Source organism: Notamacropus eugenii, chromosome 4 (genome assembly GCF_028372415.1).
Source record: "Notamacropus eugenii isolate mMacEug1 chromosome 4, mMacEug1.pri_v2, whole genome shotgun sequence".
Classification (NCBI taxonomy): domain Eukaryota; kingdom Metazoa; phylum Chordata; class Mammalia; order Diprotodontia; family Macropodidae; genus Notamacropus; species Notamacropus eugenii.
The window spans coordinates 399435934-399451987 of record NC_092875.1 but is presented as its reverse complement, the minus strand read 5'-3'; the positions used below and the strand labels follow the sequence as shown (position 1 = coordinate 399451987).

Genomic DNA, 16054 nt, shown 5'->3' with positions numbered 1-16054 from the left:
GTAATATAACTGTGAATAATGAATCTCAAGTCAATGCTATCAGAGATTTCATAAGTGAGAGATTCTGTAGGTGGCTCCTACCTGAGCCTTGAAGATTGAGAAGGCTTTCAGTTAGTCTATGGAGGAGGAGGCAGAAGTACAGGAGAAAGTGCCAGGAGTTCCAAGATGGGCAAACAGCTCAATCTGAGTGGAATGTCAAGAATATGAAAGAGGATAATGACTGGACTGCTAGGTTGGGTTGAGTTTGGATTTTATTTAGGGTTGGATGGTAAGTTCCTTGAGGGCAAGAACAGTCTTTTGCCTTGGTATATAACCCAGCGCTTAGCATAGTGCCTGGCACACAGTAGGTGCTTAATAAATATTTATTGATTGAACTATTGTTCAGTTGTTTTCAGTCACATCCAAATCTTCATGACTCCATTTGGGGTTTTATTGGCAAAGAGACTGGAGCAGTTTATCATTCCCTTCTCTAGTTTGTTTTACAGGTGAGGAAACGGAGGCAAACAGGGTTAAGTGACTTGCCCAGGGTCATATAGCTGTCTGAGGCCAAATTTGAACTCAGGAAAATGAGTTTTCCTGACTCCACACCTTGCTCTCTTTGCACTGTGCCACCTACCATGTGTTGACTATATTTTGTTGTTGGGAGGCTGAATGAATCAAAGGATCATTGGTTTAGATCCTGAGACTCTTGGTCAACCTAGCCCAGTCCTTTCTTTTTACAGATGAGGAAACAGAGGCTTAGTGATTTGCTCAAAGTCACAAAGGTGGTAAGCAGCTGGAATGACATTTCAATTTAGATCTTCTGATTTGAGGCCAAATACTCATTCCCTTGTATTGTTCTGTCTCTTGGTATGGCAAGGGATATGTTTTGATCTTCACCAAACAGTCCTTACTGTTTTTATGTATACACATGTTTTAGTACAATCCTATGGAAAAAACGGGAAAAGAGTCAGGAGACCTATATTCTGTGAAATCTCTGCCACATACACCTGGTGTGATCTTGGCCAGGTCTTTTATGATCTCTCACTCTTCCCCAGGTTTTCCATTTGTGACATTTGGATAGTGCTATTGGGCCTTCCCTCCCTCACGGGGCTGTTGTGAATATAAAAGAAGGTAGCAGATGTTAAAACTGTTTGAAAGAAGTGCAACACAGTCACATAGTAACCCACCGATGTATTAGCCTGGCTTAGAAAAGAAGATGCTGTATTTATATTGCTGCATTATGCTCGTGTCCTTATGTGAGACGTGCAGATTTCTCTTGTAATCCATTCAGTGACATGCTAGCAGTAGTACTAATGGCCAACATTTATATAGTGTCTTAAGGTTTGTGAAGTACTTTGATAAATATCTCATTTTATCCTCATAGGAGTACCATTATCATCATTTTAGAATTGAGGAAACTGAGACAGAGGCTAAGGATCTTGCCCCAGTTTGCACAGCTGGCAAGGATGTGAGGACAGATTTAAACTTAGGGCTCTCTGACTCTAGGTCCAACATTCTATGCACCTTGCTGCCTCAGCAAAGAAAGGACTTGATGCATTCCACAGGTGTAGACAGAACAGAAGCCAGACTGCTATTGGGGTGTTTGACATCACATGATTTTAGGACTTTGAAATCCTCATCAGCTTAATGCTTGGATGTTGAACATGCTATTTTCAATGGACACCAAAGAGAAATGCAGGTAGCCTGAGCTCAGAGGGAATTCATTATTCAAGGCACAAAATTTCATACTCTGGACTGCAATACATTATAATTCAAATGAGCCAAACACAATGGGAGGAAAATATGCGAGCAGATTTCTTTCTGTCGTTTTCCTCTGAAGCCCTGTAATTACCACGGGCAGGTGTTTGGGATAACTGAGCATCTGGGATAGGGGGAAGTCCACTGTATTTTATCTTCTTCCGAGCTCGACTGAGTACCAAATCAATAACATTTTGAAAAAAAAAATAGGCTTCTTGTAAAAATCTGAGTCCCACAAAAGAGCTTGAGACCCAACAACTAGTTTTCCTGCTGCGCTCAAGCTTCTGCCATTCAAAGCTCTGCCTCGGCAGCTGCTATTGCTGTCCCATTTTTTTCTTCCCATAAAGTTTTTACTTTCCTAATTCTCACTGGCCTTCCGTGACCCCTGACATTTGGGTTTCTACTGCAAACCCAGCAGGCTCCCTATTTTCTGTGTCATTACCTCTTATTCCTCCCTAATTGTCACTGGGATACACTTTCCTCCTGGTATTCTCAGTGGCATGTGGTATGGCCTGGTCCACCTCCCATCCCCTGGCCAACTGTCAGCCAAATGGGCTCAGGTATGTGTGATTGGGTGAGAGGAGCCTGCATCTGTGTTGTTAATTATTGACCACGGCATTTTGTGCTGATGGAAATCTAATCTATTCTATTAAAAACAATTATTGTGAAATAGAGCAGTGGAGATTAATACCCGAATTCTGGACAAAGACTCCTGAACAATTCAGCCTTCTCTCTCCTGATCTCATTACCAGATTTCTTTTGTTATGTGTCCTGTTCATTCAAGTATACTGGGATACAGCAGGCCCTGAGAAAGTCAGGTCTCAGTGTGTATGCAGGGACATCAAGCCTGGTGATAAGCAGAGACAGGCCCCCAAATAATTCTGGTTCGCGCCTAATAACTTCACCAAATCCCTTTGATTGACATTAAGGAGGGGAGGTAAGTGGCAAAAAATCAGACCAAACTGATTTTGCCTTTTTGGATCCCTGGAGTTATGTAACTTCCTCCCATACATCTGTTCTGACTGTTGTGAAGGATGACACACGCTCTACCCCTAGCTAAAGGAAGAGGCATTGGGACCACAGAGGATGGGGCTGGGAGCTGGTCAGGAAGCCAGTTTCTCAGCTCACAGATGGAGGGCGAGGTCGGACAGATCAGAAACATGTGGCAAGAAATGCCAAGCCAAGGATGTCTGATATTTTGGCTGAACAACTACAAGGATGTCTGTCCCCACTCCCCACCTCCCAACCCCCTACCTCCACTCCTCCATACAAGAGACTGTCATTCATTCTCTGGAGATGAATAATTAAACAGGCTCACTGGCCTAGCCTTTGTTTTGCCTCACCCCACCCAGTGCCCTGGCCTTCTGCCAGTTCAGGTTCTGGCTTCTGCCTCCTTAGATGCCTGCTGCTCTTTCCCCAGGCCTGCAGTCCTTGCTGCTAACTCACCTGCCTTAGTGGTTGGTGTGGCCCATTCCAGGGCCAGCCCCATGGGGGAGTGTTAGTGGGTCAAGTGTTTCCTGATCCCATGTTTATGACTCATGGTCCTGCTGGAGAAAAATGGGGTGAAAGGAAGTTCCTTGCCCCTCCCCCTAAGTTTGGGAGGGAGCCCAAGGTCCCTCCAGTGTGTGAATCATTAACTCTATGCAAATGAGTTCTAAGTAACACAGGCAGGGTTTCTTCCCAGGGTAAATGATTTTCCTCTCCCAGTCCTGACAGATTGGGCAGATGATGAGGAGGATCTGGAAAGAACATCCATTTCTTAGCTTCTACCCACGCTCTAACCCAGGGTACTTTTGCTGAATTTGCATATATGCTCTCAGAGTCTCCTGGGAGGAAGATGAAGATCAGTTGGAGTGGCCCGGTGCCCCTGGAGAGCTGGGGTGTGGCCCCAATCCAGGAGGGGTACTTAATCTTGTTCTAGGGCTGCTGGAGAGACACCAGAGCTAAGGAGAGGCATTGGGCAGGGTAGACCAGGGACAATGACCCTCCTCCCTGCTTCCTTTCCACTCCTTCTCCACAGCTGCTGTGACTTGGAGACTAGAAGGAAAATGGGCATGGTGTCTTTTGAAGTAACAATACAACCAGGCCACATGCACTTCCTAGGGATAAAGGGCTGTAATATCAAAGGGTACTTTCAAAGGAGAAAACCATGGGATTCTGCATCTAGAGCTGGAAGGTATCTTAGAAGTCACCTATTCCAACCTCCCAATTTTCCAGACTCTGAGGCCCTGGGTGGTTACATGACTTGCCAAAAGTCACATAGGTAGTAATAAGTTGCAGAAACAAGAGTTGAAACCCAGATCCTCTGACTCCCAGAGCCAACGCTCTTTCCACTGTACCATGAAAACTGGAAAATGGGATAGGAGGAGTGGATGAAGCCTGAGATCCCTTCAGGCCTGAAACTGTTATTGGGCAAATGGAGACTTGGCTCAGGATGCTTGCTTGGGGGTGGGGGGAGGGAGGGAGTGGTATTAACTCCTCTTCAAGAGGGTGCATTTTCTTCATATGATGACAATCTAAGCCTTAACTTATGATCTTTTACCAGCCTATACCACAGTAACCTCCACTGTGTATCTCTCCCCTACCACCTAACCCCTATCCCAACTTCCATAGGGTTTAAGGCCCAGTCACCTCCATCCTGGCAAGATTGATCTGTGCACAGAATATTTTCCTCCCCATTCCTCCCCATCCTCCCCCAAACTTCTTGTCTGAGGTGAAAAATGTCTAATAATGATTTAGGTGCCTTTAGCTCCTAAAAAGCAGTGGCCAATTTTCCCCATATGATGCCTTTCTATCATTCTATTTTGAACCTATCAGTTTCAAGTTAGGACTTGAAAGTCACCATTAGATGGGGGAAGACCACCACAGAGTAGGTGAAGCCATTGAGGAAAGTCGGTGTGATCATTTAGAGAAATTCTTCACCACAGAGAACTTTGGTAGAAAGACTTGACTAAGTAATAGCTCTACTCAGGGAGGAGCGTAGGCCCTAGGCAGACATCTAATGACCTGAGTGACTTTGGGTGAACTGTACTGCAGAATTCGATGTCTCCTTACAAGCAGATGGTGCAGTGGAAAGAATGTGAATCTGTGGCTTAAAATCCTGGCTCTGCCACTCATGGCCTATGTGACCTTGGTCAAATCACTTTTCTGTTTCTCCTGAATTAAAAAAGGAGGGACTTGGAGGACTTGACCTGTGAAGTCCCTTCCAGCTCTCCATCTGTGATTCTAAACATTTGCACTTGAGGTCCCTTGGGGATTTAACTTTCTATGAACCTATGAGCCTAAATCCAGTAGGATTATTAGTCTAGAAGATAAAGGGTCAAGGCTTGCTCTGTCAAAATATATGGAGTGTAAAGGGCAAATTACACCTTTCGTTCTGCTAAGGTTCCAACCAGGATATCAATTCTGTGAAATATTGGGGGATAGGGGTAGATTAAGTGCACTGAAGTTCTGACTAACATTTAATAAACATTAACATTATATGTTCATCAACATTATACAACTCAGTCAATCACTAATAAAAACCTCTTTTTGTGGTGGAGGGGGCACTGTCGCCATTCTTACTGTTGTCTTGGGACAGCTAGATGCAAAAGAGGATAGGATTACAGAATCTCAGAGTTGTAAAGGATCTGAGGTCAGCTTCTCCAACCTGTGCTCCAAACCTGAGTTCCCTCTACAACATCCTGGACAAGTAGTCTTGGAGGTTCCTTCTGTTTTTCTCCAGACACTGGGGACTCGTTACCTCCAGAGGCAGCCCATTCTGTTAATTGGTGGGATGTTTTTCCTTTTATGGAATAGAAATCTGCCTTTCATAACTTCTACCCATTGCTCCTAGTTCCATCCCCTAGGGCCAAGAGAGCAATTCTAATCCATCATCCACATTGGCTTTCCTCCAGTGAATGGCTCCATAGAGTCATTCTCTCTGGAGTAACCCATGAACTGATTATCTAGTTCACATGCTTCCAATGCCCCCACCAGCTAAGGCAGGTGCCATTGGCAGGAAGGTGACTTAGGCAATTACGATCACACTTTGTTCACTTTAGGTGAGCAGTGGTATACTCATCATTAAGGTGTGGTAGCACGAAAGGGGTTGGAACAGGAAAAAATCCAGCTCAGGTTAGCTGAGCTATTTGTTGGAGCACTCTGATCCTCTGATGCCATGTTTATGGGGCAAAAGTTACCAGTTTCCCCCAGTGAATCTGTTTTATAAGTAGACACTAAAATATATCCCTAAGTGCTTAAAAAATTGTTCTCCAAAGGAAGCTGTTAAGAGCCACTCTAGGACTGCTAGGTAGCCAGATGGTGTAACACCACACAATAACACATTTCATTTCATTTCTGTTATCCATGGAGGTAAGTAGGGTAACACTCTTGGCTTTCACACTTCTGGAGACATCCCAGAGTGTTGTAGTGCAGAGACCATCACTGCCTCCCGAAAGGATCCTGATTCTGTTATCTAGGGAAATTGGGAATAACCTCAAATTTTTTCCAGTGTTATCTATGAAAATTGAGCCCCAGGAAATCCCAGAATTTCAATGTGGAAATGCAAATAAAGCTTGAGTAACAATATCTGGATGAAAGAGCTTGTGATTTAAAGCCCTCCAAGCCCACAGTTGCATTGCTTTCAGCTGAGAAGGAAAAGGCATAAGGAGGAGACAGTGCAGCTACTTGTTTGTTTCTTTGCAGGAAGCAAACTGTCATTAATCAAAGCCCCACAATTGTCTTTACTAGTTGGTCTCTTGACCCTGCTTTGTGAGGATTCTTCCTTAGTTTGGGATCTGTAGCTCGTGAACTCAGATCATATTTTTCCAGGAACTATTACCAAGTGAATCTTTGGTTTTAATCCTTTCTCTCTCTCTCTCAATCTCTCTCTCTCTCTCTCTCTCTCTCTCTCTCTCTCTCTCTCTGTTTCTCTCTGTCTCTCAATCTCTCTCCCCCCCTGTCTGTTTCTCTCCACTCTTAAATATCTGGTACATGCTATTGCCCATAGGAAATGAACTGGAACTATCAACCAAATTGGACTATTTGTCATGTGTTTTCCCACTTCTACCCTTTTGCATTTTTCTTCTCTCCCCATCCCTTCTTTTTCCCAACTTGGTAATGATCACATAGCAAATGAAAACTGGAATTTGGAACTGGGAAGCCAACCTAGAATCTCTTATCCTAAGACAGGGATTGTAAGATGACTGTGGCACATACATTAAATCCTATGACCAGAAAGACCAAGGTGGGGGGGTGGGAAGGGTGGGGGAGGGGGAAGGAGATGCCTAAATCCTTTCTATGAAAATACATAAGCCATTGTCTGTGATTTGGAAACTTCTCCCTCAACTATTTGAAGATTTTTTTAAAAGTAGAATTTAATTTTACCTCTACCTCTAGATATCGTGATCAAACGCTGATCTAGGAGGACAGGGAAGCTGAGGAGATAGGGAACTGTGACTGTTGATGCACCACCAAATCAGGTGGAAAATAAAACCTTCTGTCGAATCAATTAGTTATTTTGTCTCAATCATGCCAAGCAATCAATCTGACTTGATGTTTCCAACAAAACTGAATTTTTCACTGAGTTGCCTGATTATTTAGGTGCATGTACACACAGACCTACAGTATGTCCTGGAATGAAAGTCCAAAATAAAGTTGGCAATGCCTGTTTTGCAGAAGTCATGGTGTGCTAATATAACTGGGCTCTCCCTTACCCAGGTACTATCTATTCCAGGCCTTTGATTTCCCCTCCTTTTTCCCCAATACTCCACATTATTATTGCTCCTGGCATTTCTGGCTCATTCACTGCTCATTAGTATTATCTTGGACACAAATTCAATGGGCTTTATTTTCCTTATTTCTAAAATGAAGAAGTTGGACTAGATGGGAGGGTGCTCTTTCATCTTTTTTATGTGTCAGAGACCCCTTTGGCAATCTGGGGAAGCTTATAGAAATCCTTCTCACAATCATGTGTTGTTTTTTTTTTTAAATGCACAAAATAGGATTATAAAAAGAACAGATTATATTGAAATGCAGTTTATCTGTTATCTATCTCACTACTTATCTATTTTTCTATCTATAGATCATCTATCTATCTCTACTATTTCATCACCTATCATCTATCTCACTCATTATCTATCAATAATCATTCGTCTCACGATTATCTATCTATATCTATTTCACCACCTTTCTATCATCTGTCTCTATATCATCTGTCTGTCTCACTATCTCATTACTGACCTATCATCTAGCTATCTATTCATCTATCAATCATCTATCTCCCATTATCTATCTGTATATCATCTATCTCACTATCATCTGTCCATATATCATCTATCTCTAATTCATCTATCAATCAATCATCTACCTACCTATCATCTATCTATCTATCTATCTATCTATCTATCTATCTATCTATCTATCTATCTATCTATCTATCTATCTATCTATCTATCTATCTATCTATCTGTCTACCTGTCTGTCTGTCTGTCTGTCTGTCCGTCCGTCCGTCTGTCTTAAAGAAAATGAACTTCACAAGCGAGCACAATCAAGAGAACACTGTTCACAGTAACATCAACGTTGTGCAATAACTAAGTTTGATAGACTTAGCTCTTCTTAGCAATGCAAGAATCTAAGACAAGGCCAAAAGACTCATGGAAAATGTTGTCCACATCCAGAAAAAGAACTATGGAGTCTCAATGCAGATCAAAGCATATTATTTGCCCTCTCTCTCTCTTTCTCTCTCTCTTTCTTTCTCTCTCTCTTCCTTTCTCTGTCTCTTCTGTTTCTTCTTTTATATGGTTCTTCCCATTGGTTCTAATTCCTTGCCACATGACTAATGTGAAAATATGTTTAATATGAACGTATATGCACAGTGTATATCAGATTGCATGCTGTCTTGGGGTGAGGGAAGGGGAGGTAGGGGGAGAAAATTTGGAACCCAAAATCTTGTAGAAGTAAATATTGAAAAAACAAATTAATATTAAAAACAAATGAAAACTCAGCTTCACAGACCCCAGGCTAAGAATCTCTGGGCTAGATAATTGCTAAGGTATCTTTTAGCTCCCCTTTCTTGGTGGAGGGAATTGATTTCATCAGGTTAGGGAACTTCTAGTGTGAAAACTCCTTGCACTGATGCAAAGAAGTAATGATTCCATAACTTCACGCCTTAGAGAATTGCTGCGGGCATTGAATGGCTAAGTGACTTGCCTATGGATGCAAAGGCAGTATGTTTCAGAAGTGGGGCTTAAGCTGAAGTCTTTGGAGCTGCAAGAACAGCTCTCTACCCAGTGTAACATGCTTATTGCTATGATTTGAGAATTATCCTTGATTACCCATGATTGATTCCATCAGAGGGCAGACAAGGGATGATATGGGAAAGAAAGCTCCAACACGACCGTTTGCGACAGTACATTACTTGTTATTAGTTCAGGGTAAAGGTTTGGTGGAGGAAGAAGTTGAAAGTAATGATTATCCTGAGGTTTTAAATTCTGTGTGGATTTTACTTTTCCCTACTGTTTTTGATGACGTTTGCACAGATAATTTAGAGGTGCCTGTATAAGCTTAACATAACACATTGCCTAAGGTATTAAAATTCTCAGCAACTCTCAGTGGAGAGAATTGGAATTTGGAATACTATTTTAAATTCCTATTTTTTAACATGAAAACTTTTTTTTTTTTTCAGGGCAGCAGAGGGGACAGACTTTATAATTGGAAGTTAAGAACACCTGAATTTGAATTCTTTTTCAGGCACTAATTGTGTGACTCCAGTTAAATCACTTATCATCCTAAACCTCAGTTTTTTATCTGCAAAATGGGGACATTAGTATCTCTCTCATGGGATTGTTATGAGGATCAAATGAGATAATGTAAGAAAAGAACTTTGCAAACTTTAAAGTACTAAACTGGTATTTAGTTATTATTAATTTTTGGTGGCAGGTGTCATTGAGGGTGATATTTAGCAAAAAACTTGAAAAAAAATATAGGCAGCCTGACTCTATGTTTAGGGAATTTTTTTTCTTTTTCTTTCAGTGAGCAGACATGCATAATAGAACAAAATATTTTCTATTCCCATGACTTGGCAGAGTAAATATCTCAGTGAAACTTCTTACAAAGTTTGATTACTCAGTCAAAACCTAAGCACCCTGTTGGGAAAAGAGTGAACATTTTAGTTATACTGTTCTGTGTTTTGGGTGAGTTGAATATTTCCTAATTCCCAAAAGAAGAACATCACAGGTAATTGGAACTGAGAAAACATACTGAGGCCCTCTAAAAGACTAATGAGAAGCATAAAAACTCCCATCAAACATCAGACTCTGTTTTCTCTTCTTGCAACAGCAATTGTAGAAAATAACAGTGATTTGGGGTGGTGCTCTTTCCTAATTCTGCTATTATGATATGAGAAGTGGATGGTAGCGTATAATATGATATGATATAATGTTATATAGCATAATATACAAACTAATACAATATGACTGATACAGTATAAAGATCGCAGAGGTGGAAGTAACTTTAGAAGTCATCAACTCCAATTCCCAATTTTGCAGAGGAGGAAACTGAGGCACAATTGTGATATATCATATTATATTATGTATCATATCATATGTGATATGTTTTAACCACTGAAATCTAAATAACCACTCTCTACCTTAGCAGTAGTTCAGTGGCCTGAGGAAGGGTACGATTGGAGTGTGGCTTGTGTGTGTTACTGTATCTCTGCTAATAAGCTCAGGGCAAGAGGACCAGAGGCAGGAAAGCTGACAGGAGGATGCTAAGGGGGGCTTCTACTTTGGGGAAGAAAATTAATTTAGTTGGACTTGGATTCCTGTGCTGGAAGGAGGATAAGGAATTGATAAAGGGAAGGATCCTGGCAGTTAGATCTTATGGTCACCTGGCAGATATATATCTACTGTACACTCATAGAGGCAAGTCGGATGCCAATTGAAAACCAAATGAGAATTTAAAAATACCACTTTTAACAAAAGCAAGATGGTCCAGAGTCCTATTTCTCCTCCCCTGGTGGTAGGGCTTCCAGATGAGTTTGCTCTATCCTCCCTGTGGGTTAAGGTCCCAGACTGGAGTCTCTCCCCCATGGAGCCTTATATCATAAAACGTAAAGACTCTCTTCAGCGTGTCCCTGCCCCACCTCGTCTGAGTTAGTCTTGAGAACATCTTTCCTGTTGCTTGCCCCGGGACATATTTTGAACTAATTATTGTGTGCTTTAAAATGACTGATTATGCTTCTACCTTCCAGTGACCCATTCTCCTTTCTACAGTTATCCCTTCCATATTGACTTTCCTCATCACAGTTTTGATACATCAAGGGTCAGCATAAAAAATTAATCTTGGGGGAGTTTCATGGAAACTGAAGACAATACCATGAAGGCCAGTAGACAACACAGAAAAAGTTTAGAAACTTAGAAATGTACCAAATATGTATATAGCACTGGACGATATCAATGTAGTTTATCTTTTAATACCATAATAATTCAGACTCCTTCTCTGTATGAAGGGAGGGCCAAAAATTTTACATGGATTTTCCAGATTGTGGGGGCTACATGCCTCTAAACCCCACAATATGGAGGAGATAACTATTTACTATATTTTCTGGGAGCAGCAGTGGAAGAAAAAGTTTGCTTTCTTCTCTGATAAAGAACAAAAGTCTGTTTTAGAGAGAGGAAATGGTGACACCTAGAAGCCAGGAGGGGTAACTAAGTGTTTGAGCTGTTGACAGGAAGGAGTGAGAAGTGGTAGTGACCAGCAAAGGACTGGTATGGTTGCAGTGGTTCCTCCTAAGCCTTGCCGTGCAGTACCACATGTGTAAATATGCTGACAAAGTTGAAAACAACTCACCAAATGTCAGTGTAAGCCAGTCACTCCATGTAGCCCATTTGAATGTACCCCTTGTAACACAACTGTTCTTTCTCATTTTCTCTGCACCTTCTGAGAGCCTTGGTTTGTTGGTTCCAACCCATGTAACTTGCATTAATATCAACAATCAGAGCTATAACTAGCAATTTTGGTGCCAGGGGTCGGTAACACAAGATGTACCCTCAAACTAATTTTGTAATTTGTGGGGTGAAAATAGTGCAAGAGGTAATTAATACCATTTCAGTTGAGGAAAAGACTGCAGCATTGGAGACTTTGGGGCACAGTACCATGGAAGATAGACACCCTTGTGACAACAGGAGACTACTATGGAAGCCAATGCTCAAGAGGACGTTGAGTGGATTCCTCTGGGGAGGAGTTCACCTGATGTGAGGGAATGACGTTGCAAGGAGAAGAATGGAGGCCATCTGTTATCATCCCATTTCAGCTTATTTTTCTTGCTAACTAGGTGCTAAGCTCAAGTTATTCCTGCAATGCTAAGAAGTGAAAGTGCCATCAAAATATAAATGTAACAGATTTTTAAAAATGTTCAATCTTTTAAAATTACTATTTTAAATGTTTTTATTCTCTAAATTTCAATGCCTTGGGACAAAGCCCTAGTTACCCTGCCGTAGTTATGGTTCTGCCAACACATATTCTCTTTTTCAGATCAACAACCATAATAATCTAATAACTTACAGGTCAACTACATTGGGGGTCGTTTGTTGAGAGCTAAAGAAACCAAATGGATTGCCATAATGGGGGATCCAGCACTATTATGCTCACGGTCTCAGAGTCTAATGAATGCTCTAGATTAGGAAAGCTTTGTCAGGCAGTCAACAAGAATTTATTGTCCATGTGGTTACATAATATTGAATGCTAGAATTCAAATCCAGATTTCTTTTGTTAGAAGGCTCTGAATCAAACCAAGTACCTACTATTACACATCACTGCTTTTTTCAAAATGACAACAGAGATCTTATTCTGAGGTCAAATGGAGAAAACACTGCTGCGGGAGTGAAGAGTTGGTGCTGTAGCTGCTAGCTTTGTGATCTTGGGCAAAATGATGAACATTTCCAGTCATCATCTGTAGGGAGAAGGGTTTGGAATAGGAGGACCCTTGGGCTCCTTCTAGGTCTACAATTCTACAATTGTATGAAGAGCTAAGTGGGGAAGGAAGGAATGTCTCTAGCATGCCCTCACTATCTCTTCTTTAAATGCGTCTTCTGTATTCCTGCCTTTATGGCTTTATGGGTGCAACCTTGCACTCCTAGCATACCCTTTTCCTCCCTTCCACTTATCCGAATTCTGCCCATTCTTCACAGTTTAGGCTATGTCTTCTTTGCTGAGCATTTCAACAGGATTTTATTGTGTATTATTTATTTAGTGTATTCTTGTAAGCAAGACACAATTGGAAAAGTGATGCTACCCTACACACACATTGTTGCTGTTGTTGAATTGTGTCTGACTCTTCATAACTCCATTTGGGAGAGATAGGTGAGTGGTTTGCTATTTCTTCTCTAGTTCACTTTCCAGATGAAGAAACTGAGGCAAACAGGGTGAAGTGACTTGCCCAGAGTCACACAGCTAATAAGTGTTTGAGGCCAGATTTGAACTGAGGAAGATGAGTCTTGTTGACTCCAGACCCAGCACTCTTATCAACTGTGCTACCTAGCTGGCTCCCCATCCCATCCATACATATGCTAAGTTCCAAAGCAATTATAATTTTGGTGGGGTTTACTTTGTTCCATTAGTGCAGATAATCCATGGCTGACTATATTATCTGGAAGGACCATAGATGGGATTGAGAATCAGAGACCTTGAGTTCAAATTCTAGCTTGGCTACTTCCTATTTGTGCGTTCTTGGATGACACATTTAGCTCTTATGGGCTTTTGCTTCATCAGCTGTAAAATGAGACTTGAATTAAAAGGTTTCTTGAAGTCCTAGCTCCAGGGCCTGTGATCCCATGACCCTATGTTGTAAGTTTCCAGATGTTGACCTGGTGTGATGAGTGAAACAAATCAGAATGAGAAGTCAAGAGATATAGATTTCAATTCTAGTACTGCCATTAACTTGTTGATGACAAAGGGGATGTCTTTTGCCTCTCTAAACTTCAAGTTCCTTATGGGTAAAATGAACAGAAGGACAGCTAAGTGGAACAGTGGATAGAGGTCTGGGCCTGAAGTCAAGAAGACGCCTCTTCCTGAATTCTAATTCGGCCTCAGACACTTACTAGCTGTGTGACCCTGGGCAAGTCACTTAGCCCTGCCTCAGTTTCCTCAACTGTCAAATGAGCTAGAGAAGGAAATGGCTCTAATTTCTTTGCCAAGAACATCTCAAATGGGGTCACAAAGAGTTGGATACGACTGAACAACAAAAATGAACAGGCTAGGCTTCCTGGTCCCTAGCTTCCTTTTTGCTTCAACTCTATTGATTTGTGAACTTCTAAAATGATCTTTGACACTCTGGTGCAGATGAGAAGCAGTATGTCATGGGGGGGAAAAGCACTGAATCTGGAACCAGAGGACCTGTATTCAGATCCTGGCTAGGCTACTTAACTACCTGTGTGATTTCAGTAAGTCATTTAACCTCTTTGGGTTTCAGGTTCTTCATCTGGTAAATTAGGGGATTGGACTAGATAATATCCATTCTGTTCCCACATTTATGATCCTCCATGATGCTTTTCCTGAGCTCTCAAATGTTCATGGAAGTCTTTCCCTCCTCTGAAATCCTAGTACTTCTTGTCTGTGCTAACCATTTGGCAATTGATCATGTAGTGCTTTATGGCATATCTTCTCTTTCTATTTAACTTTTCATGTGTTCCTGGTCTTTCTAATTGGATTGTAAGCTCCTCAAGGGAAGGGACTATGTCTTATGCTTTCCTTTTTATCTTTTCCAGCTGCTGGTCATGTTAGTGGCTTAGAGGTGTGAAAGCTGCTTGCTATCTCCAGGAGAGAAGCCCTTGGGCTAAGACATGGCAGGTTATAAACAACTTCCCTCTCTTCACAGCTGTGACGAGATGCCCACAGATTAGTCACTGTCTCCATTTGGGAGCCATAAGGCTGAAGCTGTATAAACCAGCACTAGGGGTTTCCTGGTGCTGGGGATTTTTGTCACGCACTTCCCAGATATGGCAGGAGTTATGGCACAGGATTTTCTTAGTATATGGCTGAGAAAGGAATTTGCATAGGGTCTGATGCTCCCACAGTCCTGCAGGGTCCAGTGGCTGGCTGTCCCTATGGGTGAATGATTTATCTCTGGGTCAGTACCAGTTTCTTGGGATTTTAGTCATTGATGAGGATGGACCCTAAAACAGTCTCTGTTTGGTTCTTAAAGTCCTTCATAACCTAAACCCTTTCTATCTTTGTAGTTTTCTTATTCCTTACTCTTTTCTCTCCCTTCCCCCTCCCCTCAGTGTTTCCTCATACCCCAGTCTTGTAGTATTCAATGACTTGAGACTCCTTGTTTTGCCTTGCACTTAAAACTCCACATTCTGACTGTAGTCATTTTCTTTTTTTTTGTCTTTTATGTAATTAATTAATTTGTTTTCAGTTTTCAACAATCACTTCCATAAGTTTTAAATTTTCTCCCTCTCCCTCCTCTCTTCCCTGAGACAGCAGGCATCTAGTCAATTTCACTGTCTATCCCCCCACATCTGGACTTCTTTCCTCCTTCATTTCCATCTTCTAATTTCCCTAGCTTCCTTAAAGTCTCAGCTAAAATCCCACCTTCTGAAATACCCCTTAACAATCTCCCTTAATGCTAGTGTGTTAGTTCTGAGACTGTCCCTAATTTTTCCTGTATAATCTTGTTTGCACACAGATGTTTGAATGTTGTCTTCCTTCCCTGCCTTAATAGATTGTGACTTCCTTGAGAGCAGGAGCTGGTTTAGCCTTTCTTTGCATTCCTGGTACTTAGATGGTAGATATTGCAGGTCTGACTTATTACACTTTTATCTCACCATGGTTCTGATGACCCACCAACTGGTCTCCAACAGCTAGGGAGATACAGCACCCTCATAGGCACCATGCTAGCCACATAATAGGAAATCAATACATACTCCTTGGTTGATTGATTACAATGCTTATTGTCCACAAATTTACTCATTGATTAACTATTTGTGGATACCCTTGGGGGGAGGGAGGGGAAGCACCTAATTTAACACTAGAATCTTGTGAATTCCCCAAATTTAATCTGGATATCTTTCTTTTAATTATCGTAAACAGAACTATTATGAGAAGACAGAAATTAGTCTCCAATAGACCTTGGGAAAGATAATCTAGCCATCTCTGGCTTTCCTGTTTTGAAGAGGAAAGAAGGAGAAACACCTTTGTGTACTGCTGAGTAGTCTCTTCTCCAGATGAAAAAATCTCTAAGGTCCAGGCTACTCAGATCCCATAGCCTTGGTTTTACTGTCTACTGAGCACACAGTGGCTTCTCACATGGGGCACAGGGAGAGAGGAA

General features: G+C 41.6%; 1 pseudogene; it reads right to left on the bottom strand.

The window, feature by feature from the left end:
• Positions 1-3229, bottom strand: part of LOC140502653 (torsin-2A pseudogene) — a 40713-nt pseudogene extending 37484 nt beyond the window's left edge.
• Positions 3230-16054: the final 12825 nt, after the last annotated feature.